This window comes from Pan troglodytes, chromosome 7, assembly GCF_028858775.2.
Source record: "Pan troglodytes isolate AG18354 chromosome 7, NHGRI_mPanTro3-v2.0_pri, whole genome shotgun sequence".
Lineage (NCBI taxonomy): Eukaryota > Metazoa > Chordata > Mammalia > Primates > Hominidae > Pan > Pan troglodytes.
In genome coordinates this window covers 111,497,022-111,524,712 of record NC_072405.2, presented here as the reverse complement: position 1 = coordinate 111,524,712, position 27,691 = coordinate 111,497,022, and the positions used below count along the sequence as shown (strand labels likewise).

The following is a 27,691-nucleotide window of genomic DNA, read 5'->3' as shown; positions in this document are numbered from 1 at the left end:
CCTTAGATGTATGTCTCTGAGGTTCATTTTGGCAAGAATTCACCAAAGCAGAGGTCCTTGAGGGAGAAGAAAAAAAGCCATGGTGTGGCAAGATAGCAGAGTGAGGAAGAACTAGGGCTCCAGAGGGAGACAGCCTGGCTTTGAAAGTTGGCTCCACCCTGTATCATCTTGGATGATGTGTTGAACCTCTCTTTGCTTCAGTTTTCCTGCCTGTGAAATGGATATAATAATAGCCTATTTGAGGAATAGCAACTATGGAGACAAAATGAGATAGTATGGGTAAATCTGGGCACAGTGCAGGGTACAAAGTTCTCAGTTACTGTGAGCTTCTTCCTGTTCCTAGCCTCCTCATCCCTGAAATGGACTTTAATATGCACAAAAGCATGACTGAAATTAACACATAAAACATAGAGCTTATCCCTGACTACAGTGAGTAAATGCAAGAAGTCAAAAGAGAGGATATCCCTGGCATATCTTGATAAAGTATAAAACACTATACAAATTTCAGAGTCCACTAAGAAGTAATTTTAGTAGTCCACTGAAGTAACTGCAAAGAGGCCTGATACTAATATTTTTCAGCATAGAGAAAAATAATCCAGCCAAAGTATGTTACATTCCTACCACATGCCTGTCACTACAAGGAGAAAAAGATGTAATAATAATTATTAAGTTATATCTTTTGCATGCCAAGTACTGCCTACAAATAACCTTTCTTCCTTAAAATCCTTCAAGGTAGATTTTATCTCCATTTTAAAAGTGAAGAAATTGAGACACAGAGGTTAAGCAACTTGGCCAAGTTCACACAATCAATAAGTGACTGAGTTGGGATTCGAACTTGAGTCTGTCTCATGACAATGGTAAAGATAATAGCACTGATTAAGTGTTTTCTAAATGCCAGGCAATGTGCTGACCTTTTACCTGCATTGCTTCATTTCATCTTCACACCAATGCTATGAGGCAGGTACTATTATTATGCCCACTTTACAGATAAGGAAAGATTAAGAAACCAGCCCAAAGTCTCATAGTCACATAGGGGAAGAATCAGGCATCAAGTCCCTGGTCAGGGTGACCCCAAAGCCCAGGCACTTGCCCAGTCACCACACTGCATCCTTTGTGTCCCAGCAGCAAGGGAGACATGACCGTTCTCAACGTGAAACTCTTCGTAATTTCAAGGGCCCTAAGTACACGTGGACAGCCTGGCTTCACCCTTTATGCAGAAAAGATTTTGATTTCTTTCTCTGCACTACAAATGGTTCTTAGAGAGCGTTTCCTCCTAGGAAAATGTGTTTAACATTCTCTGAAGGACTCTACTCTCAACCTCTCTTGAAAACCTAATAAACTCAAGGTCATGGAAAACATTGTCTCTAAGAACATATGGCTAAAAGAGAAAGAAGAGGCACTCAGTTAGCTTGGATTTTGAAGGGTTTTACCAAGAGAACACTGGAGTGGTTTTATTTGAAGTAATTACAAGAACTTCAAGCCTTCTAAGTGGCACAAGCCTTGCCTTTAGTGCAGATAAGCCTGTCATTTGTTAGTGCTGCCAGTGGGATTCTTTTGTGGGCAGCATCTGCCTTAAGTGAAATCCTGATCCTTCAAAAGCACAACTTTCTTCAAGAGAAACAGGTGAAATAGGAATTGTCAAAACCCAGTGTTCCCTGCCCACCCTCCCCCAACTTTTCTCCTTATCAGCCCCCAACCTATGGTATTTACAAATCAAATCTCGTGTGTGTGTGTGTGTATTTTTAGTAAAGATGGCATTTCACCGTGTTGGCCAGGCTGATCTTGAACTCCTGACCTCAGGTGATCTGCCCACCTCGGCCTCCCAAAGTGCTGGGATTACAGGTGTGAGCCACCTTGCCCAGCCAAAATCACTTTTTAATTCTGCTACAAAGCATGGACAAGAAGAAAGGTGTAATTGTCCTTCAGACATGTGCTCTCTGATACAGCAATCACAAACCACATGTGGCTATTTAAATAGAAATGAACTAAAGTTAGTTAAAATTTAAAATTCAGCTTGTCAGTCACACTAGCCACATTTCAAGGGCTTGGCAGTCCCTGTGGCTAGTGGCTATGGACAGCACAGATCTAGGATATTTCTATGATCATAGACAGTTCTTTGGGAGCAGTGCTGAGCTAGAAACTCCACTCAGGAATCTGAAAGGCCTGGAGCTTCTCCTATGGTTGCTGTTTGAGTTTCAGTTTTCCCAAAAGTAGATTTGAAGGTAAAGATTTAAGTGTGAGTAATTTATTCAAAAATTGCAGGGAGTACAAGTGGGGAGGTGGCACGGGGAAGGCCAGGCAGCCAGTAAACCTACTTAAACCTGTAGGAAACTGAGAAATGGTGTAAAATACTCAACTCAGAATTATCCCATCCAAGCAGGAGTGAGCTGGGGTATTTGTACGCCAACCCTGAGGACTGCTTCTAAGGCTGTGAATTTCCTAGTACTTCTGGTCTACCTGTGGGTAGGCAGAGATTTCAGAGATTGGGCTGGGAGTGAGGGCAGAAATTATCAATATCAGGCTCAGAGGCAGAGACTGGCAGAGGAAGTTGACCAGAGCACCCCCGCAAGTTCTGAGAGATGCAGATGCTGCATAACACCGTCTGGCTACAGAAATGCTTAAGAATCACCTTCCTCCCAGAATTTTGCCTAGAACATTATGTCCATGACCTTGATTTATGTCACTCTAAGAGGAGCAATCCAGCTCCTATGGCAGGAAAAGCTTAGGGGATGTCAAGGGAGAGGGAAGGAGAGAGCACAGAGAGAAAAGAAACTCAAGGATGCTCAGCAGGGCTGATTCTACATAGACTTAAGGGTGAATTGGTGGGGAAAACAGGGAAATGTTGTGCATCATCCTTGGCGTCTGGATTCTAGGTGTTGTGAGATGTACTGATACAGTTTGTCTGTGTCCTCACCCAAATATCATGAATTGTAGCTCCCATCATCCCCACATGTCATGGAAGGACCCAGTGGTGGGTAATTAAATCATGGTGTGTGTGTTGGGGGAGGGGTAGTTTCCCATGCTGTTCTCATGACAGTGAATAAGTCTCATGAGATCTAATGGTTTTATAAAGGGCAGTTCCCCTCCACATGCTCTCTTGCTTGCCACCACGTAAGACGTGCCTCTGCTCCTCCTTTGCCTTCTGTCATGATTGTGAGGCTTCCCCAGCCACGAGGAACTGTGAGTCCATTAAACCTCTTTCCTTTATAAATTACCTAGTCTTGGGTATGTACTTATAGCAGCATGAGAATGGACTAATATATGTACCATGAAGGCCACAAGCCTGATCAAACTGTGAGATGCCCTGAGTGTCCCGTTCATGCATTGGCGTGTCCTGGAGCACAAGTGCTCAAGCTCTCTGCCCATTACTAAGAGCAGGGGGTGTGGAAGCCCAGAGCAGCCCCCTTGTTATGATTCGAATTAGCCTGCCAAAAAGATGTTGAAGTCCTAACTCCTATAGGTACCTGTGAATGTGACCTTATTTGGAAATAGGATATTTGTAGATGATAGAGTTAAGATAAGGTCATTAGCATGGACCCAAATCCAATATGACTGGTGTCCTTAAAAAGAGGGAAATTAGGACACAGTGGCAGCTATATACAGAGGGGAGATGATGTGAAGACACAGAGAATTCCATCTACAAGCCAAGGGTGCCAGAGGCTACCAGAAGTTGGCAGAGAGGCTGGAGCAGTTTCTCTCTCAGCACCCTTGGAAGAAACCACCCCTGCTGACACCTGGGTCTCGGATTGCCAGTCCCAAAATGTCTGTTGTTGATGTCATCAGTTTGTAGTACTTTTTTACAACAGCCCTAGCAAGCCAATACACTCCTCTAAGACTCCTGCTCCTTCTTGTTCTGTATCCAGGGAGCCCTCTCTAGCTGAGCAGCCGTGTGTGGAGGGGAAGAGCTGGGATTCCGAGCCACATGCCTGGGTTTGCGTCCTAGCTCTGACACTATTAGCTGTGTGACCTTGGGCAAGTTACCAAACCTCCTGGTGTTTTAATTTCCTCAATAGTAAAATAGAGAGAAAATAATCATACTTAGCCTATAGGGTTTTTCTAAGAATTAAATGAGTTGAAATTTGTAAGGTGCTTAGACTAGTACCCAGCAACATAATAAACACTACTTAAGTGACAATTAAAATAAAGCCTCAGCTTTGAGGCCCTGGATTGGATCAACATGAGTTTGGGGATTTGTGGCCACAGAGGGAAAGCCAGGACCCAGCTCTATAATGGTCCTAGGTACTAGGGGGACAGCTCCTGCTTTGGTAGTAAGTCTTTCGGGCAGGAATTCTGGGAGGAGATGATAATTCAGGGTGTCTTAAAGTTGAATGGGAACAAACCTGGATCCTGCCTGCAACTCAGGCCAGAAAAAATGAGGAAGGTCATTCCAGGCAGAGGCAGCTCCCTTTGGTCTGCTTCAGACTTCAGCCTCAGCTACGATGGGCTCAGACCCAACAGTGCAGCACCCACCTCAGGTTACACCATGCAGCCTTCTGATTGCTGCCTCTAGGGCTTCTTGCAAGCAAGGCCTGCAAGCTGGGGGGGGTTACATCCAGAGGCATCTCTCAGTGAAAGGAGATAGGAGCTGGCAGATAACCACTCCAGCCTCCCATCATTTGGAGGCATTGTGTCTGCTTCTGAGGGCTTGGTGGAATCCCTCACCCTGTCCTCCAGCAGTGACCATGCACACACAGATTGGCTGTTCCTCCTCCCTGTCTCACGGTCCCCACTCTCTTATACCTGCCTCTAGGATCACCCCTCAAATGAACTGTTTGCATCCAAATCTTTGTCTCAGCTCTGCTTCTGTGAGGGTCCTAATTAAGACAATAACAGGGGTAAAGATACAAAGTCAAGGGCCTGTGTACTTTGGAAGGAGAGCATGGAAGATACTAGAGGCCAGCTTGTTTTACTGGTATGGAAAGGTGCCAGTAGGTTGTTGAGAGTCCAGATTGGTATCCAGAGGGGCCAGATCACAGGGCCACTGTGTGCCAGGTAGAGATCTTAGCTCTGTCTTGTAGGCTGTGGGGAGCCACTGAGAAGCCAAGGGGGTCAGAGGGCAGCCAAGAAGGGAAGTGACCTTCTCAGAGTGCCTTCTCCAAAGATGGCTCTGCTAGCTGTTTGGAGGGTAAATTTGAGGGGGCAGGGCTGGGAGCTTCAACATATATTAGGAGGCCACTGCAGTGGTCCAGGTAAGTGCCAGAAAGAACCTGAACTAGCAAGGTAGGCTGCAGATGGAGGAGATGGAGTCAAGAAATGGAGGTGAAGTTCATCTGCAGTGACTAACTCATCGCTGTTTCCCCAGGACTTTCCTAACTTTTGCACTGAAAGTCCCACATCCTGGGAAATTCCTCAGTCCCAGGAAAACTGGGATGATTGGTCACCCTAAATTCCATAGACTGGTTTGACTAAATAGTGGCAAGGGGTGAAGGGAAAGGGAGGAATCAGGAAGGGCAGGTGCGGTGGCTCACGCCTATAATCCCAGCACTTTGGGAGGCAGAGGTGGGAGGGTTCTTTGAGCCCAGGAATTTGAGACCAGCGTGGGCAACATAGCAAGACCCTATCTCTAAAAAAAATATACATTTTTTAAAGGAATTAAATTTCTATTTCAGGCTTAAGTAATTGGGGGAGGGGGTTGCCATCACCTGGGACAATGAACACAAAAGAAGCTGATCTTGAAGATAAGATGATGCAGTCGGTTTGGGACAGTAGAATTGGAAGTATCTTTGGGACTTATAGATAGTCATGAAGAGCAGTATTTTGGATTTATTGGGTGTTAGAAGGAACTGTGAGAGTGGTCGACATCATTCCTGGAAAGCCGCAGGATAATGTACTGTGACTAGGAATTCGTTTTCCTTAATGAGTGAAACATCCATGTCCCTCGAATACTGATTTTAAAAATTATGACCATTTCCTGAGATGGTTATGAGGGCTACTCTGATAGAAAACAGTATCCCATGAATGTTTCGAGTTTGTTTATCAAAGCAGCTATGTGTCACTTAGCAGGGCACAGAGCCCTGAACACAGGGAAGGTCTGATGGCAAATCCCAGTAAAGTTGAAAACACAAGTCTCCCTGCCTGGGGGAGCTGTCCCCATGGAATAGGAGGGTTACACTCACCGCCAGGGAGTGTGATGTGAGCAGACCCCTGGGAGGTGGGAGGAAGGCACCAAAAGCAGGAGGGACTTAGAGAAAATGAATGGAAAGTGTTTGACGCCCAGCTTGGCAGGTACATCCGGGGCCTCACCACTGAGTCCTTCACTAATCCGCCCACGACAGGGTCTGGTGGTTCTGGCTTAAACCATGATTTACCTTGTTAAATCTTCTCTCTAGTAGCTGCTCACATTGTATAACAACACTGAGATTCTTTCTTTGGCTTTCTGGGGACCCATAAGCGAGCCAAGGTAATAAACACAATTATAATGGTTAATATAGTTGATTACTTTCTACTTGACACTCTTCTAACTACACACATGAACTTGTTTAATCCTTATAGTAACCTGCCAGATAAGTACTTTCATTACCATCTTCATTTTTACAAATGAAGAAATTGAAGCATAAAGAGATTAGGCAGCTTGCCAAAGTCACTTAGCTGGTGTGTGACAGAGCTGGTGCGTGACTGACACAGCCTCGCTGAATACGGAGTTGGTTGCACACGGTGGGCTTGAGATCCCGCACGCCCCAGCTCCAGTGCATCTCCACCCACAGACCCTGGCCCCCACCACCTCTGCCATCGCAGTCCAGCCTGGAAAGCAGCCTGCACTCTCAGGTAAAGCAGGATTTTCTCCTGCCTCCAAACACCAGCCCCTGCCCTTCCATGCCTCTAGCTGATGTCCAGGTGTCCCTGACTTCTTCAGCTGCTTTTCAAGAACTCCCTGGCCCCCTCCTTCTTCTTTCATTTTAAACTAACAAATGAGTACATCAATATCCTTTGCTCTTCTGCAGAAAGCATGTTTGTCCTTTTCAGAGAGTTCTATGCTCTGCTGATCTTGACCAGAAGTTGTGGGACCTGGGTTTAACACACAGCATTGTCTTTTACTCTGTGTTTCTGGCTGCCTCCCTTCTTTGGGTCTCTCTGGCTTTCCACGTCTGAAAAATTAAGTTAACTTGATCAGTGATTTTCAACTTAAGAAGGAGCGTAGAGAAGGGAGTATCAGAACTGTGGGATACAGAGAGGGCAGGACTACCCATTGTGTGCTCCAGGCTATTCCTAATCACTTTTATCACAATGTACCTGTCCTATGTCCCCTTCTCCCAGGGCTATGCCCACTAGATGACAGAAAACAAACCTGACAGCTACCATCACGACCCCCTGAGATCCCCATGTGACACTCCCCACCCTACCCCACCCCAGTCCAGATCACCACTGTAGAAGGCTCTTTCTGCTGATAGGAAGGTGGCTCAACCCTTTAGAGTGTTGCACGGGGGAAAGAAAGACTATGAATCACTCACTGTTCCAGATGATCTTTGGCACACAGCAATGCTTATGTTCTATGAGACTATGATTTCTGTACAATGCCAGTGTGAACAGCTGTTACCTCCCTATCACTTATGCTGCAGAGCAAAGGAAGAAATAATTAGTCTTTAAAGGGTGGAAGAAACAGGGGAGGTTGGAGGACAGATAGAATGTGCCAGTGGGTCATGTCATGAGCCACGTAAATGTGTTCCACCATAGTCATCTGGAACACTCCATGTCACCTGCTGCTCTGGGCTATCTGAGAAAGGAGGTAGGTGCCACTTTCCCAGCCCCAGTATAGAGATGTCTTAAGACTCATGACGTCCCACAGCTCCTGTCATTCAGGAACTCTGCCCTGATAGATCTCCCCAGAGAAGGCTTCCCCTGTACCTTCCTTCTTTCAAACCACTGATGTAATCTGTCTCTCTGTTTCTCCATTGCTGTGGGTTACCAACTAGTCAGGTCAAGTCAATACAAGCATTTATGGAGCATCCACAGGTCTATAATTGGGACCCAATGGGGAGCAGGGGAAGAGGGGACAAAAAACAAGTAAGCTTCAGCCCTGCTCTCAGGAAGCTCACAGTCCAGTCCACATACCCACTCGACACAACTTTTTTTTAACTTTTATTTTAGGTTCAGGGGATACCTGTGCAGATTTGTTACATGGGCATATTACATGATGCTGAGGCTTGGGCTGTGAATGATTCCATCACCAGGTACTGAGCTTAGTATCTGACAGCTGGTTTTTCAACCCTTGCCCCCCTCCCTTCCTCCCTCCTCCCCCTAGTCATCCCAGTGTCTATTTTTGCCACCTTTATGTCCACAAGTACCCAATGTTTTAGTTCCCACTTATAAGTAAGAATATGTGATATTTGGTTTCCGTTCCTAAGTTAGTTCGCTTAGGATAATGGCCTCCAGCTGCATGCATGTTCCAGCAAAGGACATAATTTCATTCTTTTTAATGGCTGCATGGTATTCCATGATGTATATGTGCCACATTTTATTTATTCAGTCCACTGTTGGTGGGCATCCGGATGGATGCCATGTCTTTGTTATAGTGAATAGTGCTGTGATGAACACGTGAGTGCCGGTGTCTTTTTGGTACAACGATTTATTTTCCTCTCGGTACATACCCAGTAATAGGACTGCTGGGTCGAACTGTAGTTCTATTTTTAGTTCTTTGAGAAATCTCCAAATTGTTTTCCACAGTGGCTGAACTAATTTACATTTCCACTAACAGTATATAGGCGTTCCCTTTTCTCCACAGCCCTGCCAGCATATGTTATTTCTTGACTTTTCAATGAAAGCCATACTGACTGGTGTGAGCTAGCATCTCATTGCCATTTTGATTTGCATTTCTCCGATGATTAGCTATGATGAGCATTTTTTCATATCTTTGTTGACCACTTATACATCTTCTTTTGAGAAGTGTTTGTTCATGTCCTTTGCCCACTTTTTTATGGGGTTATTTGTTTTTTCCTTGTTGATTTGTTTACGTTCCTTATAGATTGTGAACATTAGGCCTTTGTCAGATGCATAGTTTGTGAATATTTTCTTCTATTCTGTAGGTTGTCTGTGTACTCTGTTGATAGTTTCTTTTGCTGTACAGAAGCTCTTAGGTTTAATTAGATCCCATTTTCAACACAACTCTTAAAGGAGAAAAGAGAACAGAGAGAATAAACAGAGAACAAAGCCATGTGTTCATTTACTCACTTGGCAGATTTCTCAGTGCAGAGGTGATCAGCACACCTTGTCTTACCATATCTGAAAGGAATGAAGGCCAGGACTATTTGTTCCCTGCTCCTGGCAAAGACGTTTCTGATTCACCCAGGGCTGGCAGTCCATCCCCACCCAGTGGCCCAGGCAATGACCCATTTCCAGGTGGTTTGGACAGTTGTGGGTAGACCAGAACTCCTCTGACTCCCTTGGAAACTCAAAACACAGGCTTCTATCCCCATAAAACAATAAACACACCAGTTTGACGCTTCTGCCTAAACTCTCTCCGTAAAAAATTGTTAACACGACAGGGTTTTTCTATTACCATAGTAACCCCTGCATGTGAACAGCAGACTGCAAGGCAAAGAGGATGAAAATGCAGAGGAACCCAAGCTTCAGAATGGCATATTGGAAGAGAGAAGCAGGTAGGTGGAGCTGGTCAGCTGTAGGCCTGACCCTGCTGGGATAGCCTGCAATCTCCACCCCGTCTGATCTGGCTGCCGAGTAAGCTGGTGTGTGATTTCGTTTGCTGCAGTCTTTGCCTACAGAACTGTAGTATCTGAAGGTCCAAGAACAGTGACACTGCCCTAGTCTCCACTGGTTTAACATGAGGACTTTCTACCTATTTCTTTCTTTTCCTTCTTTTTTCAAGAGATCTGGGGGAAGATACTTTTGTTTTCAGATGGTGTCACGACGTGGCATAGTTTGAAAGAGAAAGGATGCAAACAAAGCAGAAAATGATAGGGAGATGAAATCAAAGAGCTGGCAAGGAATAGCTGTAATGACCCAAAGCTGTAAGCACTCTGTCCCCCTTGGCCAATGAGGACAGTTCTTTGCTCTGTGTCCCTTCCAGGTCACAAGTTGGAGGGTACAAAGAGCCCCCATTCAGGCTTCAAAAATAACAACAAGGCTGGGCACAATGGCTCATGCCTATAATCCCAACACTTTGGAAGGCCAAGATGGAAGGATCACTTAGGGCCAGGAGTCCCAGATCAGCGTGGGCAACATAGTGAGATCCTGTCTCTACCAAAACAAAACAAACAAACAAAAACAAGACGAGCAACAAACAAACAAGCAGAAACCCCAGTCGGTTGCCAAGTTACGCAGAAGGGGCTGCTACTTCATCAGTCTTCCTGTCAAACATTCTGTGTCTACATGAAATGAAACTGCACGCAGATGAGTTAAGGGAAAATGGATAAAGATAATAACACATCTGACATAATGCAGTAATGTGCTCACCACAGTGCCTGGATCTTCAGCTACAAGGTTTGCCACTTGGGAAAATGCAGTGGAAGTATTGTTCTCAGGGGCGCCTGCACCGAAGAAGCAGAGGGTGTCCTGCTCTCAGTCGCAGTCTGTAAAATAGGTTCTGATTCCTAAGACTGGAGGCATCACTGAACTTTTGGAGAGTGTTGCCTTAAAGTAATTGTGTTTAACTCTGTGTGTGTGTGTGTGTGTGTGTGTCTGTCTCACTCACATTTACATACAAACTTTTCAAAACACTTACATCTCTAAGTGATACAGATGGCGACACTTCACATGTTTTAAACTCCTACATGCGTTCCTGTAGACATCAGGGCAGGGAAAACATAAGAGGCTTCATTTCCAGCAAAAACAAACTGCAGAGCCCTGGCAACGCCCCCTTTCTCACTCCCCCTTTCCGGAGCACCTTCCCACTTTCTCCTCTTTTGCCAACTCCTGTGCCTCCATCAGTGTCGCTCTGAAACATCCTCTCACCCTAGAAGCTTCTCTGGCATCCCAGGCACGGTTAGGAGCCTCTCCTAAAAGAAGACTTCTTAGAAGATATGGCATTTCTTGCTTGGCTGATGGAGGCACCTCTGCTGGAATGTGGCAGACAGTGTCGAGCAGGAGAGCACAGCTGCAAATGCAACACGACAGCAGTGTCTCTGTCACATGCATCCTGTGGGCAGGGGCTTTACTATCTACTAAGGGATTTAATATCTCCTTTGAATCCTCCCAGAGGTAGGTGTTCATACCCCCAACTTACAGATAAGGAAACTGAGACTTGGAGAGGATTAAAAAATTTCCTGAGTCAAACACCTATCAAATGGCAAAGCAGGTGTTTAAACACAAGACTTGGGCTAAAGCCTATGTTTTTACCATGGTGTTAAGTGACTTCCCTTGACATGTCCACCAGGCTTTCAGGGTGTTTTCTCAGTCCACACAAGTTGACAAAGATTCTAAAACAAAGCAGTGTGGCCATTTTATGCCAGCAACTTCTTGCCTCCTTTGTAAGCCTTGGACACAATCCTGGCAGCAGCAGATCAAGAGCTCGATTCTGAAGAACCTAGGCCAGGCCGCCACTGGCCCATGCAAAGTCCTGGGAGATCACCCAGGGAAGGTGCGTGCTTTGCTTAGAGCCCATCAGTGTTGCTGTTTCATGCTCCACTGATTCCTATCCAAAATTTTTGCAAGTCCTAAATGCTAGAAGCTCCACCTCAGGTTTAACCCACGCACAGTCTTTTCTTTCTGACTTCTGAGGTTTAAAATTATTCTTTGATTCAAAGTTGTGTTTCTAATGAAGATGACTGAAAGCTGATTTGAAAATATCAGGCATCATTCGCTGTGAAGAGAGAGCCAAAGGGGCTGGCTGGTGCACCAGACACAGATAGTTTCAGAAGACAGTGGTTTCCTATTTAATGCAATGGAGGAATGTCGTTCTGAGAGGTGGCTGTGTTGTTCCTCATTCCACACCCTGCCCACCCCAAGATGATGTCATAGCCAGAGGTAAGATGGGCACCAGTGAAGAGCAGCGCCTTTGGACAAACCTGCCTCCTCTGTAGTTACCTTTGTGAGCCTAAGTGAGTCCATTTTGAGTCTCAGATTCCTCATCTGTAAAATGGGGCCGCCAATGCTCCTCTCATAGAGATGTCCAGGAAATTAAATAAAATCATGTACATAAAGCATTTAGTAGCACTGGTTACAACATAGTGAGTCCTCTATTTTGGTAAACAAATCAGGTGCACTTCAGATTAGCCAAAGAGGGAGGCTCAGTTCTGTTCAAATTCTTTTGATTCAGTTCAAATTCCCTTTTGACAATAAAATTCCCATTCTAGAATATGACTTACATTTTTCTAGAGGTAAGATGTACCTAGAGACTAAATCCCAAAGGGTGTGGAGAGCAGATGGGAGAGAAGGGGAACAGGAGACATTGGGAGGGTGGTCAGGATCAAGGATGGCTCCAACATTCCCATCTCCCCCGACTCCCCCGCCCACCCCCTCCCTGTGGACATGCCCCGTGTCATCCCCTCCCCTGATGTGAATGGGACTTGGGAATATGCCGAGAGAGTCACTCCTGGGATTACTTTAGGTTATACATGACTCCATCTTAGCCCACTGGAGAGAGGAATTTGTCCTGATGGCCTCAAAGAAGGGAGCACACTGTCATGCTGTGAACTGCCTACGAGGGCCACGGGCTCAGACTGGAGGGAGGCCTCTAGGAGCTGACAGCCGCTCTGCTGACAGCCAGCAGGAAAACTGGAAGAAGTAAACTCTGCCAATAACCTGAGCGAGCTGGGAAGAGGACCTAGAGCCCCAGATGAGACCACAGCCCCAGCTGACCCCTTGATCTCAGCTCTAAGCAGAAAACCTAGCTGTGCCATGCCAGGACTTCTGGTCTACAGAAATTCCAAGATGATGAATGGGTGTCATTTAAAGCTGCTAAGTTTGTGGTCATTTGTTATGCAACACAGAAGCCTCTACAGTGGGCAAGGGCAATGATGCAAATTTCTTCTTGCCCCTTTTCCTGCCTCCCCATAAATACAGTACTTAGGGCAGGTGTGGAAGAGGCACCCAAGCTGAAGACTCCCCCCAGCTTCGGGCACGCAGGGTCCTCCATATTCTTAGCTGTTCTTCTCTTGCATTCAGAGGCTCCACTGGGAACTGAAACCTCAGCTGGCTCTTCCATGGTCTACCGCAGTCCATGCTGTCACATGACACAACTGATGCATCCAGGAGGCCTAGGGAGTATGTGCATTAGGGGATGGAATTCTTTAGAGAAAAATTCTCCAGCATCTCATATAACCTCCCTCTTAACAAATATAAATGTTTGGCCGAGGCTTCCAAGGCCTTGAAAAGAAATGAGAGAATCGTCACCTGAACGTTTATCTAAGGTGGGGAGAGGGCAGTAGGGAGGGAGGTCATGATAAGAAGATAGGTTAAGAACCAGTGAAGATGGGCCAGGCATGGTGGCTCACGCCTATAATCCAACACTTTGAGAAGCCGAGGCAGGTGGATCACTTGAGGTCAGGAGTTCAAGACCAGCCTGGTCAATATGGCAAAACCTCATCTCTATTAAAAATACAAAAATTAGCCAGGTGTGGTGGTGCATGCGTGTAGTCCCAGCTACTCAGGAGGCTAAGGCGGGAAAATCACTTGAACCCGGGAGATGGAGGTTGCAGTGAGCCAAGATTGCACTACTGTACTCCAGCCTGGGTGACAGAGCGAGACTCTGTCTCAAAGAAAAATAAACAAAAGAACCCATGAAGGTGTGAGCTGGGAAGGCTTGTGGGTGGCCCAGGGGCTAATGGAAAGAAGGCCAAATGTGAGGATGACTCAGTGACAGTGGTTTTCTAAATGAGGTGGTCTAGTTCTGGACTTTTCCAGTTAATGCCCCCTCCACATCTTGCCTCTATGTTCTTCCCACAGTAGGCATAATTTTTTTTTTTTTTTTTTTTTTTTGCAGTTGCAAGATTTAATAGAGTGAAAACAGAGCTCCCATACAAAGGGAGGGAACCCAAAGAGGGTAGCCATTGCCGGCTCGAATGCCTGGGTTTATATCCCAATCACTGTCCCTCCCACTATGCTCTCAGGTGATAGATGATTGGCTATTTCTTTACCTCCTGTTTTTGCCTAATTAGCATATTAGTGAGTTCTCTTTACTACCTGGTTGGTGGGGTGTGAGCTAAGTTGCAAGCCCCGTGTTTAAAAGTGGATGCAGTCACCTTCCCAGCTAGACTTAGGGATTCTTAGTCGGCACAGCAGGCAATTTTTATAAATTCTTGTTAAGTCCCTCCCTTTTCTTTCTCTCCATCAAGAAGTAGAAAGAGATTAAAGTGCGTCCTCTCCAGAGGTATATGCACAGTAGGAAAGTATAGGAAATCTGAAGGTCTTCAGGACTCAAAAAAATGAACTAACCAATGGTGGGTTTTCAGGCACCATGCCATGGCATCAAGTGGAGGAAACTGTCTGGGAGCAGTTTGCTTCCAGGAGATGCCCCCAGCCCACTGTGTTAACAGTGGTGCCTCTGATTCCTGGGTAGGGCAGGGGTCCCAGGATTGCAGAATGTTAGAGCAGAAAGAGACCTTCTGTTTCTACACTCCTGACTTCAGAGGAAAGGAATCAGGGCCTGCAGAAGTTAAAGCAATTTGTCCAAGGCTCCTCAGCATAATAAAGGCAGGGCCTGGTCTAAAATCAGGCCCTTTAGCCCCTGAGAAGGGCCTACCAACCCACATAGTCCTCCAGTTGCTGATGTGGATGGATGTGGCCAGAATTCCGGGAAGTCATGAGTCTCAGAGGCCAAAGGAAAGGCAAGCAAGGCTGCCTGCTACATCAGCTGCCCTTGGAGGCCCCTGAGGGAGGCTGATGGAAAGCCCAGCACCAAAGGAGGAGCTGTGGGAAGGAGAAGGTCAGAGCTGGAGGCCTGAGGAGCAGGCAAGGTAGTGGGTGGTGGAAAGGGCCTACTGCTGCCCCACTCTGGCAGAGCCCACCTTGAGCTCTGCTGGAGGGGAGTAGCAGCCTCCACCTGGGCCTCCTGCCTCCCATCTCCAAACTGTCTCCACACCACTGCCCAAAAAATCTTGCTAAAGTAAAAATCAGATCATGGCATTCCCAAAACCCTTCTGTGTCTCCCAACTGCCCACAAGTCAGAGCCATTCTTGGCTCTTCTTTGGGCACTTACAAAACATCCAACTAACAGAGGCTTAAGCAAGCAGACATTTAATTATTTCACATAACAAGAAGTCTACAAGTAGGCACTCAGAGCTGGAGCAGCAGCTCACCCTCATCAAAGACTCTTTCTCATCCTAATTTTCCACATCCTGTTCCTTAGCTGTGGGTTACCACCTCAGGGCTGCAAGGTGTTGGTTGCAACTCCACATTATGTGTGTATTCCAAGCAAGATGAAGAGTTCCTGCCTGGCAAAAATGATTGTTCCTTCAGTAGGAGAGTGATATGGTTTGGCTGTGTCCCCACCCAAATCTTGAATTACAGCTCCCATAATTCCCACATATCATGGGAGGGACCTGGTGGGAGGTAATTGAATCATGGCAGTGGGTCTTTTCCATGCAGTTCTCATGATAGTGAATATGTCTCATGAGATCTGATGGTTTAATAAAGGGGAGTTTCCCTGCACATGCTCGCTGTCTCACCCGCTGCCATGTAAAACATGACTTTGCTCCTCCTTTGCCTTCCACCATGATTGTGAATCCATTAAATCTCTTTTTCTTTATAAATTACCCAGTCTCAGGTATGTCTTTATTAGCAGCATGAGAACAGACTAACACAGAGAGCAAAGCACATTTCTGCTGCAAACCCCAGGTAGATATAAGTTTACTGTCTTTGTCTAGAACTGTGTCACATGGTCACTCCTCTCTGCAAAGAAGATGCAGAAAATGTGGAGTTAGCTTTTCCAGCCATGGTAAGATGTCAGAGGAGAGAGGGTTGGGAGTGGCTATTGGGTGAGTCTGGCAACACTGAAGCCACATTGGCTTTCAAACTCACCAGTGGCTACTTCCTCTCTTGCCAGGCTTGCTGACTGACTCCCCATTTCGTTCCTTGGGTTCTCAGTCTGCAACATCCTCCCCAGCCTTGCCAGCCTGGCAATTCCTTACTCCTCCTTCAAGACTCAACTCATGGCCCCTCCTCTGCTACCCAGATTCCTCCCTGGCATCCTGCACAAACTTTCACCATGGCACCTCTTCTATGAGAGCAAATTTTTCCTTTACCTGAGGGCCCCATCATTAGCCTCTGAGCTCTTTGAGGGCAGGTGTTATGTCTCATTTTTACTTTTTCAGTGTGCAGGCCTAAAACCCTAGAGTCATACCTCCTTTCTTTCTTCACGTCCCATGTCTGATCTATAGTAAATCCTGTCACATATCCTCTATGTAACATACATAACCAGGTTCCTGATGCTCTACCACCATCCTGACCCACCTTGTCTCTCACACGCTTTGCTACAGTGCCCTTTCAACTGCCTCCCTGCTCTTCCCTTTCCTGACCTCCATCCAGTCAATTTCCATCACAGCAGATCATGTCCTTCCTCTGCTCTAAACCCCCGGATGGCTCACATTCCACTCAGAGTCAATGCCAAAGTCCTTTACATGTCCTATAAAGCCTATATCATCTGCCTCCATCCCCTACGTCTCTGATTTCCTCTCCTACCACTTTCCCCTTGAAGACAAGATACCCACTGGCCTCCCTGCAGGTCTTAAACCACACCAAGCATGCTCCAGCCTCAGGGCCTTTGCATGGCTGTTCCTTTTACTGGACATATGGTTCTACCCCTATGTATTAGTCAGGATTCCCCAGAGAAATATAATAGAACCAACAAGGTATATAGAGACATATAAGAAGAGATTTATTATGAGAATTGGTTCATGAGATTACAGAAGCCAAGAAATCCCACCACCTGTCAGCTGCAGTCTGGAGAACCAGGGAACCTGGTGATGTGATGCAGTCCAAGTCTGAGGGCCTGACAACCAAGGGAGCTGATGGAGTAAGTTCCAGTTCAAGGACAAAGGCCTGAGACAGAGTAGCCACTTGTGTAAGTCCCAGAATCTGATCTCCCAAGAGCCAGGAGCTCTGCTGTCTGAAGATGGGAAAAGATGGGTTTCCCAGCTCAATCAGAGAGCTAATTTGCCCTTCCTCTGCCTTTCTGTTCTATTGGGGGCCTCAATGGCATGGATGGTGCCTGCCCACATTGATGAGGGTGGAGCTTCTTCACTCAGTCTGCTGATTCTAATGATCATCCTTTTCAGAAAAACCCTTGCAGATGCACCCAGAAGTCATGCTTCCTCAGCTATTGGGGTTTCCCCTAGCCCAGTCAAGTTGACATATAACATTAATTATCACACTCAGATATCCATGTCCACTCCCTCCCCTCACTCAGGGCATTTTACTCAATGCCATCATTACAGTGAGGCCACCCGTAACTGCAAAATTTAAAATTGCCATGCCCCACCTAACACTCCCCATCTCTCTTCCCTGCTTTATTTTCTTCAAGGCACTTAACTAACATATTAATAGTATATAATTTAGGTATATAATTTATTCATTTGTTTCCACCACTCTCCCTGTGGATTATAAGCACTCTAAAGGCTGTTTTGTTCTCTGCCATAAACTGAGGCCTAGAACACATAATAGTTGCTCAAAAAATATTGATAATTAATTGACTGATTGATTGCATGAGTGGATCTTTGCATCCCAAGCACGATGCCTGGCCCATGGCAAAAGATCAATAAATGTGTTAAACTGATGAACAAATGACCAACTGAGTTGGGAAGTACAGACTGGAAAGAATGGATACACTGAGCAAAGGCTATTGAGAAGCTAGTGCTACAACAGCACATCAGGAAACCAGGTGTCACAGCAATATGAGTAGGGCGTGGGGAAGGAGAGCACTGGGGAAGGAAAGTGAGAGGGAAATACTATGACATTCAAGCCATTAATTCCATCCAGGATTAATTTTAATTAACCCCCAAAAGGCAACTCAATTCTATTTTCTCTTTCATCCTTCAAGTTCAAGCATGGATCTTGATTTAGAGGGTAGGAGGGGAGCCCCTTTTGTATAGATGGAGGAAGAACACAAGAATAAGAAGCCGTACTGACTTTACGGGGTGGGCAGCAGAACAAAGGTCTGGTTGTGCTAGCGTGAAGCCTGGCCAAAGATAAAGTGGGGAGGAAAAGAAAGATCCTGGTGCCGTGCCCAAAATCTGGTTGCCTCTGTAATGCAAGCTGTGTTTATGACCCATTTTTACTGTGGTTTGTTGTGTGTGTAACAGAGTCGAATCTCAGCAAATCCAGTAGCTGTTGCTGAAATGCAATTCAACCCAGTTACATTTTGTACCAGGTTATGCTGTAGCCATGAACTTTTTATTGAAAACTATACTACTAGAGTCGATGGAATTGTTTTAATTTATTCCAATTTCTCTGAGAGAAGACCAAGTAAAGGAGGGTATGCAAACTCTTCTTCCCAAGAGATGGTAAATGACCTTCAGCATGACCACATTCCCAGGTCGTGGGGTTAGGCAATGAGAAGAGGGGGACCCCAGGCCTCAGAGCATGTGTCACTAGGCTCAGCCAATGCTCCAGGCTAAAAAGTGGGCTGCCCAAAGTCCCTGTTTGCTCACTTTGCAAAATGGGCCTGATAATACCTTCCTCCTTGTTGGATTTTTGCAGGGTCACATGAGATATCTATGAAACTGCTTTAGAAAACACGAAAGGATGTTAATGAGTCAAGGTGGGAATAAGCAGCACTGGACTGGGCCCATGGGCCTGAGGAAACTGTGTTGCTGAGCTGGGCTCAGAGGTGACCGCCAGAGAAGAGTCTTGGCCCCAGGCAGCTACAGACTGCAAGATAGAGCAGGTTGGAGACACCAAGGAACTCCCAGCATGAAGGCCTGCTGCCTCTAATCAGATCTGACTATACAGAGTGGGCCATGTGTGTCCCTTGAACTAGAAGCTCGACCCTGACAGTCTTGGAAGAGGTCTGTGAGACTCCCGGAAATAGCACCCAGAGCTATCAACTCTAAAGTATTAAGATGTCCTGTTCTTTTCTTTCATAAATCCACTTACCTAAACAAAAAATAAATAACATTCACCCTCCCTTCCCACCCTCCCCTCTTCCACATCCTCTCCTTTAAGAGCCCACTTCCCCTATAGAAGCAGAGCTCTTTCTGTTGATTTGGGAGAGATCATGTTAAACATTGCAAAGAGGACCCAATGTTCCTAGTTATAACCCTGAGTTCTGGTTATTCAAATGAAAGGGTATCTCAAAATCAGACCCAGATTCAGCATGTCACCTACACACACCTGTATAACCCATATACAATGTGAGCCTCCTCTCACTGAACCAACTGTAGATCCATATGCACATGCAGTGTGCAGCATTTGTCTGAACACGGGGTAACCTTGGATACCAAGAAAACCAACTTCCTTGGTCTAGTTGCTAAGACAACAGGACAGAGGTGGGTACGGGGGAGCCCAGCATAGCTATCTACAGGCTGTGCTGTTGGCAGGGGGACATGGGGAGGGGAGAATGGGAGGGCTTTGGGCCGCCCACCTCTCCAAGCCTGGACTCCAAAAGCTGCAGGGACAGTGCAATATTCTTGTGTCACCAAATACCAAGGAACCTCTAAGTGGGACCCTATGATGCAGTCCTAGAGGGATGCAGGACCAACAGAACAGCCTGGAGGTGGGGATTGGGGACCAGATGCAGGCAGACATAAAGTGAAGGAGAGGGATGCTCCAGAGTTGAGGAGTGTGGGTTGTGGGACACAGCAGCTACCTGCACAGATGAAGGTCGAATCCAGAATATTCTGGCTCCAACCACACAATTCACCCCAATGCGTTATTCATGTAAGCCTGGCTAGTCCTGTAGTGATCCACCTGTGAATGGTTGGAAGTAAAGCTGAATGTTTTAGAATATTCTAAAGATCAGGAGACAGAGGTATTAAAACCCAAGAGTCCCTGCTCCTACTCCATCACCAGTCTGATCAGAGGCCCTGTGTTTACTCTGTTTTCATCAGATTTGACCTGCAAAGTGGGCCAGTGCCCTCTCCATGCTGAGGAAGCCAACATCTTTTGTTCTCCTCCAGGCCCCAGAGAGGTAAGAGGCTCCCTACTCTTTCTTGAGCCTGGAGGGAAATCACTCTCATGGGCCGTCAATCCAGGCAGGGCTTCATGACCCTGAGCCACCTGTGTTCACCCAATTCATGAATCATAACTTTTTAATTTTGTTTTTATGATTTATAAGTTTTTGAAGATATAAGGAAGTTCACAAAGACACAGAGACAATGGGCCATTAAAATAATCATTAACTGAAAATTTCATCAAGTTGCAGATGTAAGGGAAGGCCAGTCAAGGAGTGGCCTAGAGTGCTTGTATCGGAAACTAGCTAAAGCTAGTTGCTAAAATTAAGCTGAAAATTTAGATCTGAGCTTTATGGCAACCATTTTCTATGCACCTCAATGAGTTTCTAATGGTCTTATAGGCACTAGAGACCCACTAGAGACGTGGACCACGGTCCCTATCCGCATAGATGTGGACCACTGGGCCTGCAGAGGAAACTCCCTGTGCCCATGGCCTCCCTTGCCCTTCTAGGTCCGCCCTTACCTATGCTGGCAGCTGGCTCGATGAACGCAATCCATCCAAAAACGAGCTATCCATTGTGCAGCAAGTATCTTTTGAGGACTGACAATTTGCCATGCCCTGTAACAAGTATAGGGTATACAATGGTGAACAAAAGAGTCACAGTCTCTTTCCATGGGAAGTTCATGATCAACAAAGAAGAAAAACCCTAAGCAAATCACTCCCCTTCCTAGAAACATTAGATGAACTGGACCAATCAGATTCTTCTCTCGGAAACTGAGAATTGGGGCAGTGAGTAGGAAAGCCGGGGAGCTGGGAGGTCATACGGAATAAGAAGGTGACTGGGGCCATGGGAAAGCAGGTGAGCCTGCACAGGAGGCTGGTCTGCAGAGGGGAGCCTGGAGCAGAGGCTCGGGGAGGCCCCAGGTCAGGTGGAATTAGGAAAAAGGTGGCCTTGTTGCCAAAAGCTTTCTGGATTCCACGAGACTTGCAGTAAATATCCCCTTTACCTGAGTGGGTTTGAGTGTAAGTAGGTTTGAGTGGGTCTCTGTTGCTGGTAATCAAAGGAACCATGGTGATAACCACCCCCCCCTCCCCCCGCAGTTCTTCACAGCTGCGACCATTTGGAGGCCTGTAGAGCCTGTCTTCATTCTGATCTTTCCCCATACACCTTCTGCTCTAGCAGACCAGACACCACAGTCCTGACAAACACCCAGGGCATGGCCTGCTCATGCTGTGCCCCTCAGCTCACCTCTACCTATCTCAACCCTCCCCACCTGCCAGGCTCATTGGTAGGCTCGCCCCTTCCTGCAGCCCTCTCTGGTCCTCTCTGCATGGCCTCTCCCTTACTGACCTCAGGCATGGCTGGGCAGCCCCACCATCATCACTTGTTAATCTGGTTTCCCTAACTGCCCAGCAGCTATCAGCCTTCAATAAGTGTTTTTGTTTTTTCAAAAAAAGTAAATAATCATTCTGCCTGTGTACCCCAGAACTGAAAGTATATTAATAAAAATAAATTTTAAAAAACATAAATAATGAGGTTAAAGACTCTATCACTTATTTTCTGTAGGTCCCCCCAACACCCAAGTGGATTACCTAGAACAGCTGAGGAGGCAGAAGTTAGAGAAGTGAACAGCAGGCATTGGGCTCCAGCTGGACACAGAGGCAGAAGGGGAGCAGGCAGGCTGCAGTGAGGAGGGGCAGCCCTCCAGGACCATATCGGTGGCCCCTGCAAATAGAGAAGAAGGGGAGTGACCGGACATCCCACAGAGTGAAGTCAAGGAAAGAGGACAAGGGGACAGGGAATTAGAGAAGGAATATGGGAAAGAGGTGAAGATTTCTAATTTGATTTCAGAAATAAATTATTTCTGAATGATTTCCAATTTGAACCAGACTGGTTCAAGATAGGATGTGTGTTAATATATATTTCCTGAATTATAAAAGAAATAACTATTTGTAGTAGAAATGTAGAAATTTTGGTATTTATCAGGAAGAAATACAAATTTTACATAACAAAATAACTGAAAATCCCAACACTCAGATAAAACTTTTGATATCATTTCAGTCTATATCCATCTAGCTTCCCCCTACCCAGTGTGTGCATCTGTGCATGCATGAGTGTGACTTACTTACTTATAGGGTATCATTACATGATTGTGAATGCACTGATTTGCAATACACATTTTCTTATAATACTAGGACTTCTGAAACATTTTTATATCCACTATACATCTATTATGTGGCTATTTATAATAAATCAATTGTGATTTGTGTACTCAATCCCCATGCTGGGCATTGTGTTAGTTCCATTTTTTGCTGTTCTAAAAATGCTAAGACGACATCTTTGTGGATGAATCTTTGTACTTATCTATGATTATTTTCTTAAAATAAATTTCTAGAAATAAAAAGTAAGTAAAATTGTAACACTTTTGATAGGCCTTGCCAAGCCCCCTCATTTTTCCACCTGCCAGCATGTGGCACTGCCTGCTACCCCATCCTGGACAGGCCCACCCAGCAGACCATGTTCCTGCTCACTTTAGCTATCTGATATCCAGGGACCTCCTAGTGCCTGACATGAGGTCCATGTAGGACTCGATAACTCCTTGTTGCTGTTGTTGTTGGACACTGGGTCTCACTCTGTCACCCAGGCTGGAGTGCAGTGGCATGACCACTGCTCACTGCAGCCCCAACCTCCTGGGCTCAGTGATCCTCCCTGCTCAGCCTGCTGAGTAGCTGGAACTACAGGGGCGCACCACCACACCCAGCTAATTTTTTTAATTTGTAGTAGAGACAAGGTCTCACTGTGTTGTCCAGGCTGGTCTTGAACTCCTGAGCTCCAGCGATCCTCCCACTTTGGCCTCCCAAAATGCTGGGATGGCAGGCATGAGCCACTGCTCCCAGTAATACAACCTTGTGGATTAACTGAATCTTCCCTTGCACTCTTTATTCTCCCAACCACATAAACACCCTGGAGATCTCAGTCTGCCACCTCTTGTTTCCAATAACCTGTTCTTTACCCTTTCCTTGGTTTGAGCTTTGGAGGGTCTGTGGGGAAGCAGTAGAAGAACTGGACAGTTAGTTTTCAAAGAAGTAGTTAAAATTTCTAGATGGTCTCATCGAAGTCTAAGGCATCAAAGCTTCATATAGAATGTGTATATTTGTATTTGGGTCTGTTGCAAAGGAGCTGTGCGACCTTCCATCACTTCTGAGTTTCCTTCCATCTTCAACCTCCTCTTAGAAGTTTATGCACAAACTTAAACACCCAAGCTAATCCCCACTGAGAGACCTGAGATCACTCTTTACGCTGCCCTGCCTTTGCGCATGCTCATCTTTCAGCCTTGAATGACTTCCCCTCCCTTCCGCACCTTCCTTTCCACACTTTTTTTTTCTTTTTAAAGATTCCGTGTAACCACCTCTTCTTTTGTATAAAATGAACCCATTCCCCATCCTAGATAGAGTTGACATCTGGTACACACTTCTATAATAAATCCTTTTTATTTTAGTTGCCTGTTTTCATGCCTGTCTTTCCCTCTGGTCTACGAGGTTCTAGAGAACAGTCACATGTTCATTCAACTTGGCAACCTCAGCCCTAAGTACACATAGGAGCAGCCAATAAATGTTTACTCGATACGCATCTGTGAAGTTAATAAATGATCCTTGATGATCATTTTTATGGATAACTCTATTGACATGTATTGACTCAAAGTTGCTGGAGTTCCCACATCAAATAAGGCAATGCTGATGGCACCCCCAGCCTTGCAGAGCAAGGAAAGGAGGCCCTAGGGTCACAAACCTACCAGCCTCTACCTCCTGACTCCTTCTTTACAATTTAAAAAGAAGGGGGAAATACCCAGAAAAGGCAAGTGCAAATACTTCAGAGGGAAGTCTTGGAGTCAAGTCATCTCCTGGGTAACAGCTAACATCAAGGTATGACATTGTAACTGCCTGACAGTTTCTAAGTGGTGTATGTATAGGGAGTCAGTGAAGCCTCACAACAATCCTAAGGGGTAAACACTTTCATCATTTCCATTTGTCAGGGAAGAAAACTGAGGCGCCATGAGGTTAATAGAACTTATCCCTCAGGCCAGGCATGGGGGCTCATGACTGTAATCCCACTATTTTGGGAGGCCAAAGCAGTAGGATTGCTTGAGTCCAGAAGTTCAAGTGCAGCCTGGGCAACATAGCAAGTCCCTGTCTCTACAAACAAAGAACTTGTCACTCAGATAACGAGGCCATAGCCAGGATTTAAACACAGGTAATCTAGCTGCAGCATTTGAGCCTTTATCCTCTATACTAAATGACCTAGTATCGAGTCTAGTATAGTGGAGATCTCTCCCTTATGCTCCCCAGCAGCCATTCATCTTTTTCTGGTAACTAAATAGCATAGATTTTCTTCTTATCCTTGTGCTCTGGTTGGAGTGCTGGAGCATGTGACCCGGACCTAGGCTGGTACCAATCAGAACAACCCATTTCCTATACCCAGTGATTGGACCCAATCAGAGCCAATGAGATTCAACTTGACCACTGCAGGGATTTCTGGGAAAGAGACCACTCTATCTGCTGGACTTGGAGTTGAAGACTGAGGAGCAGCGGCAGCCATCTTGCCATGCTGTGGCACTGAGCATGAAGCCATCAGGCCGGAAGTGGAGCCGAAAGATGAGACTAGAGACCAGGCGCAGTGGCTCACGCCTGTAATCCCAGCACTCTGGGAGACCGAGGCAGGCGGATCACGAGGTCAGGAGTTCGAGACCAGCCTGGCAAACGTGGTGAAACCCTGTCTCTACTAAAAATACAAAAATTAGCTGGGCGTGGTGGCACACACCTGTAATCCCAGCTACTTGGGAGGCTGAGGCAGGAGAATCACTTGAACTGGAAGGCGGAGGTTGCAGTGAGCCGAGATTGCACCACTGCACTCCAGCCTGCACAACAGAGCGAGACTTGAACAACAATAAAAAAAAAAAAAGGACCAGAACCCTGATCCCGATGACCTTGTTTGAGGCCTTCTCAAGCTGTGCCCGAAACCAAACGTCTCTTAAACCTTTCAGTGATATGATCTGATAAAGTCAATTTTAGTTCAAGCCAGGCTTTGTTTTAAAATGTCTTTTTTTTTTTTTTTTTTTTTTTTAGACGGAAGTTTCCCTCTTTTTGCTCAAGGTGGAGTGCAATGGCGCGATCTCGGCTCACTGCAACCTCCGCCTCCCGGATTCAAGCGATTCTCCTGCTTCAGCCTCCTGAGTAGCTGAGATTACAGACATGAGACACCGCGCCCGGCCTAAAATGTCATTTTCTTCGGTGCCACGGGGAAGTGAAATAGTCCTGAACAAAATTATATATCCTATCTGAGGTTGGGATGAGGCACAGAGGTGGGAAGAAAAAGTCCACAGTCAAGTACATGGGCTGGACATATAATGAGAGCAAGACTGAAATGCTGAGGGGGCTGCAGGGAGAGGCACAAGTTACTTGCATATAGCGGTGATAAGCCTAAGTGAGGCAAACTGAAGCCCTCAGGGTTTTCTATGTTTTTGTTTTCCATGTGGCTAAAAATTCTGTGATTTTTGTATACTACTGCAGAAATACAGAATCAGGTCTTTTATTTCATAACTTACTGACACTGGCTTAATTTCTTTGCACAGTTCTACCCTATTTCCAAAAAGCTAAAGAGAGGAATGTGCTAGACCACCCTCCCCGCCTCACTATGCCATAGTCTCTTTTGGGCACACATTATATTCCTATCCATGACAAGCAGCCAGGGCAGAAGAGCTCTCTACATATGTGCCACCTTGTCTCCAAAACCTGCTGTCCCCTTTGGACAGACTGGCCCATCCCTGACCACTGTTCTCCCCTCTGTCTTCAATTCCTGATGGCAACAAGAGAGATTCTCTGACTGTTTCCAAGGATGTCATTCTCAGCCTCACCTCCAAGTTTGATTTTATAGAACAACCAATAAATGTGGTTTCACCTTCCTTGAGTTTACAACCATTCTCCAAAGTGTATTCAGAAGAACACGAGTCCTGGGAGATGTTTCTCACAAACAGAGCTTGAAGGCCAGTTTGGAAAATATTGCATGCCGTAACTCCCTTTAGAGATTCGCAGTGCACGCTTTCATTTCAAAGGCTTGGAGAGCCTTTTCTCACATTTTATGGGCAAGAAATGATTTTTAACGTTGTGTTAACATTCTTCAGAGCAGGTATTCCATGGAGTATGCTTTGAGAGATACCAATTTAAGAGCACAGTTTATGATCAGTAAATTATAAGCAAATATTTTATTAATTCTACTATTACAAGAACGTCACTTTAAATAATTTGAAACAGACTAGGAATGTTCTTTTACCTTCTGCTTTGATGAAAGTAGATGCCTGTTATGTCCAAGTGAATGTGAATCCATCATTTTCCCTCCGTTTCTTAAATCCTGCAGCTCTAGTGCTCATGCCATCACCATGCAGGAGTCCAAGTGAGATGAGGACTAAGAATTTGCTGTAAGGAAATATGGTATGAGCAGAAACAGGGGTAATGGTTGAAAATATGCAACTGAGGACAGAATGTACCTAGGAGACAGTGGTTGACTCTCCAGCAATGCCACTGAGGCTGCTAATAGAGGTGCTGTGTGCTCCCCCATTTTTATGCTCGTCTCCTGGAGGACAGAGGCATGCAGAGCCAAGGGAACAGAGAGAAGACATAGCAGTTCCAGCATCCAAGACAGGGTCACAATGGATGTATTGTCCTTCCTGGTTCCCAGTGTAAAGCCACTCACAATGGCCATGTTTGAACACTGTATGTGCCAGGTGCAGGGCTGAGAGTTTAATATCATTATCTCATTATTAAGTCCCCACAATGGTTTTGAGAATGTCATTTATCACCATTTTGTAGATGAGGAAACTGAGGTTTAGAAGCTGACCCACAGTCATAAATCCACTAAACTGGCAGGGTTCCCATATCCCTTCACCAGGAAGCTACAAGGTCTCACATCACCTGGGCAGTGTCCCACCAGCACATCCTGCTTTGTCCCACAGGAGTGACATGAGAGTGTGGCAGGTGTGTTCAGAGCCACAGGCCCACAGCCCAGTCAGGCTGTTCTTGTGTTGACTGACAGCCTTGGGACTTGGGCACCTGAGCCCCAGTCTGGGAGGAGACAGGAAACCAGCTGGTAGTTGAGGAAGACTTATGAGCAGTTTTCAAAGTACCCTAATAGATGCTAGAAAGAGAGAAAACCATTTGACTCTGGTGTGTATGACTCACATTTTGAATTTTTAGTAGCATAAAAATGGATTATATTTATAATTAAATGAGGGGTTTTTGGTATTTGGACTTAAAAAACAAGGGGCAAAAAGGAGAAAAATTGGTCTTTACTGGGCAAACAACTAGGTAATAATTAACTACTATTAAGAATAAAGTAGGAATCTTAATATCTTTTCAGTTTTTATAAATCAAGGAATTTTGATGGGGATGAGGTGATGAACCCCATCTCTAGCCCTTTCTTTAGTGAGGATCGCTTGTGATGAGTTGGGGTATACATAGAGGGGAGAAAGGAAATTGAGGGGTAACATCTTGGGATATCATTGTTTCTCACTTATTTCTTCACCTTCAGCTGCTATCATGGAGCTGGGACTGAGTCATTCTAGAAAGGGCACACATTTACCTTCCATACTTATCTATTTAGAGCTTCTATTATCTAACTTTGCCTGCTAGTATTGTTAAC

General features: G+C 45.7%; 1 long non-coding RNA gene across 1 annotated transcript; it reads right to left on the bottom strand.

The window, feature by feature from the left end:
- Positions 1-8,091: 8,091 nt before the first annotated feature.
- LOC134810896 (uncharacterized) lies at positions 8,092-26,991 on the bottom strand. The gene is made up of 4 exons (XR_010159639.1): positions 26,327-26,991; positions 21,592-21,724; positions 20,521-20,616; positions 8,092-9,101 (listed from the first exon to the last, which is right to left on the bottom strand). It is a non-coding gene; the product is annotated as an uncharacterized LOC134810896 (long non-coding RNA).
- Positions 26,992-27,691: the final 700 nt, after the last annotated feature.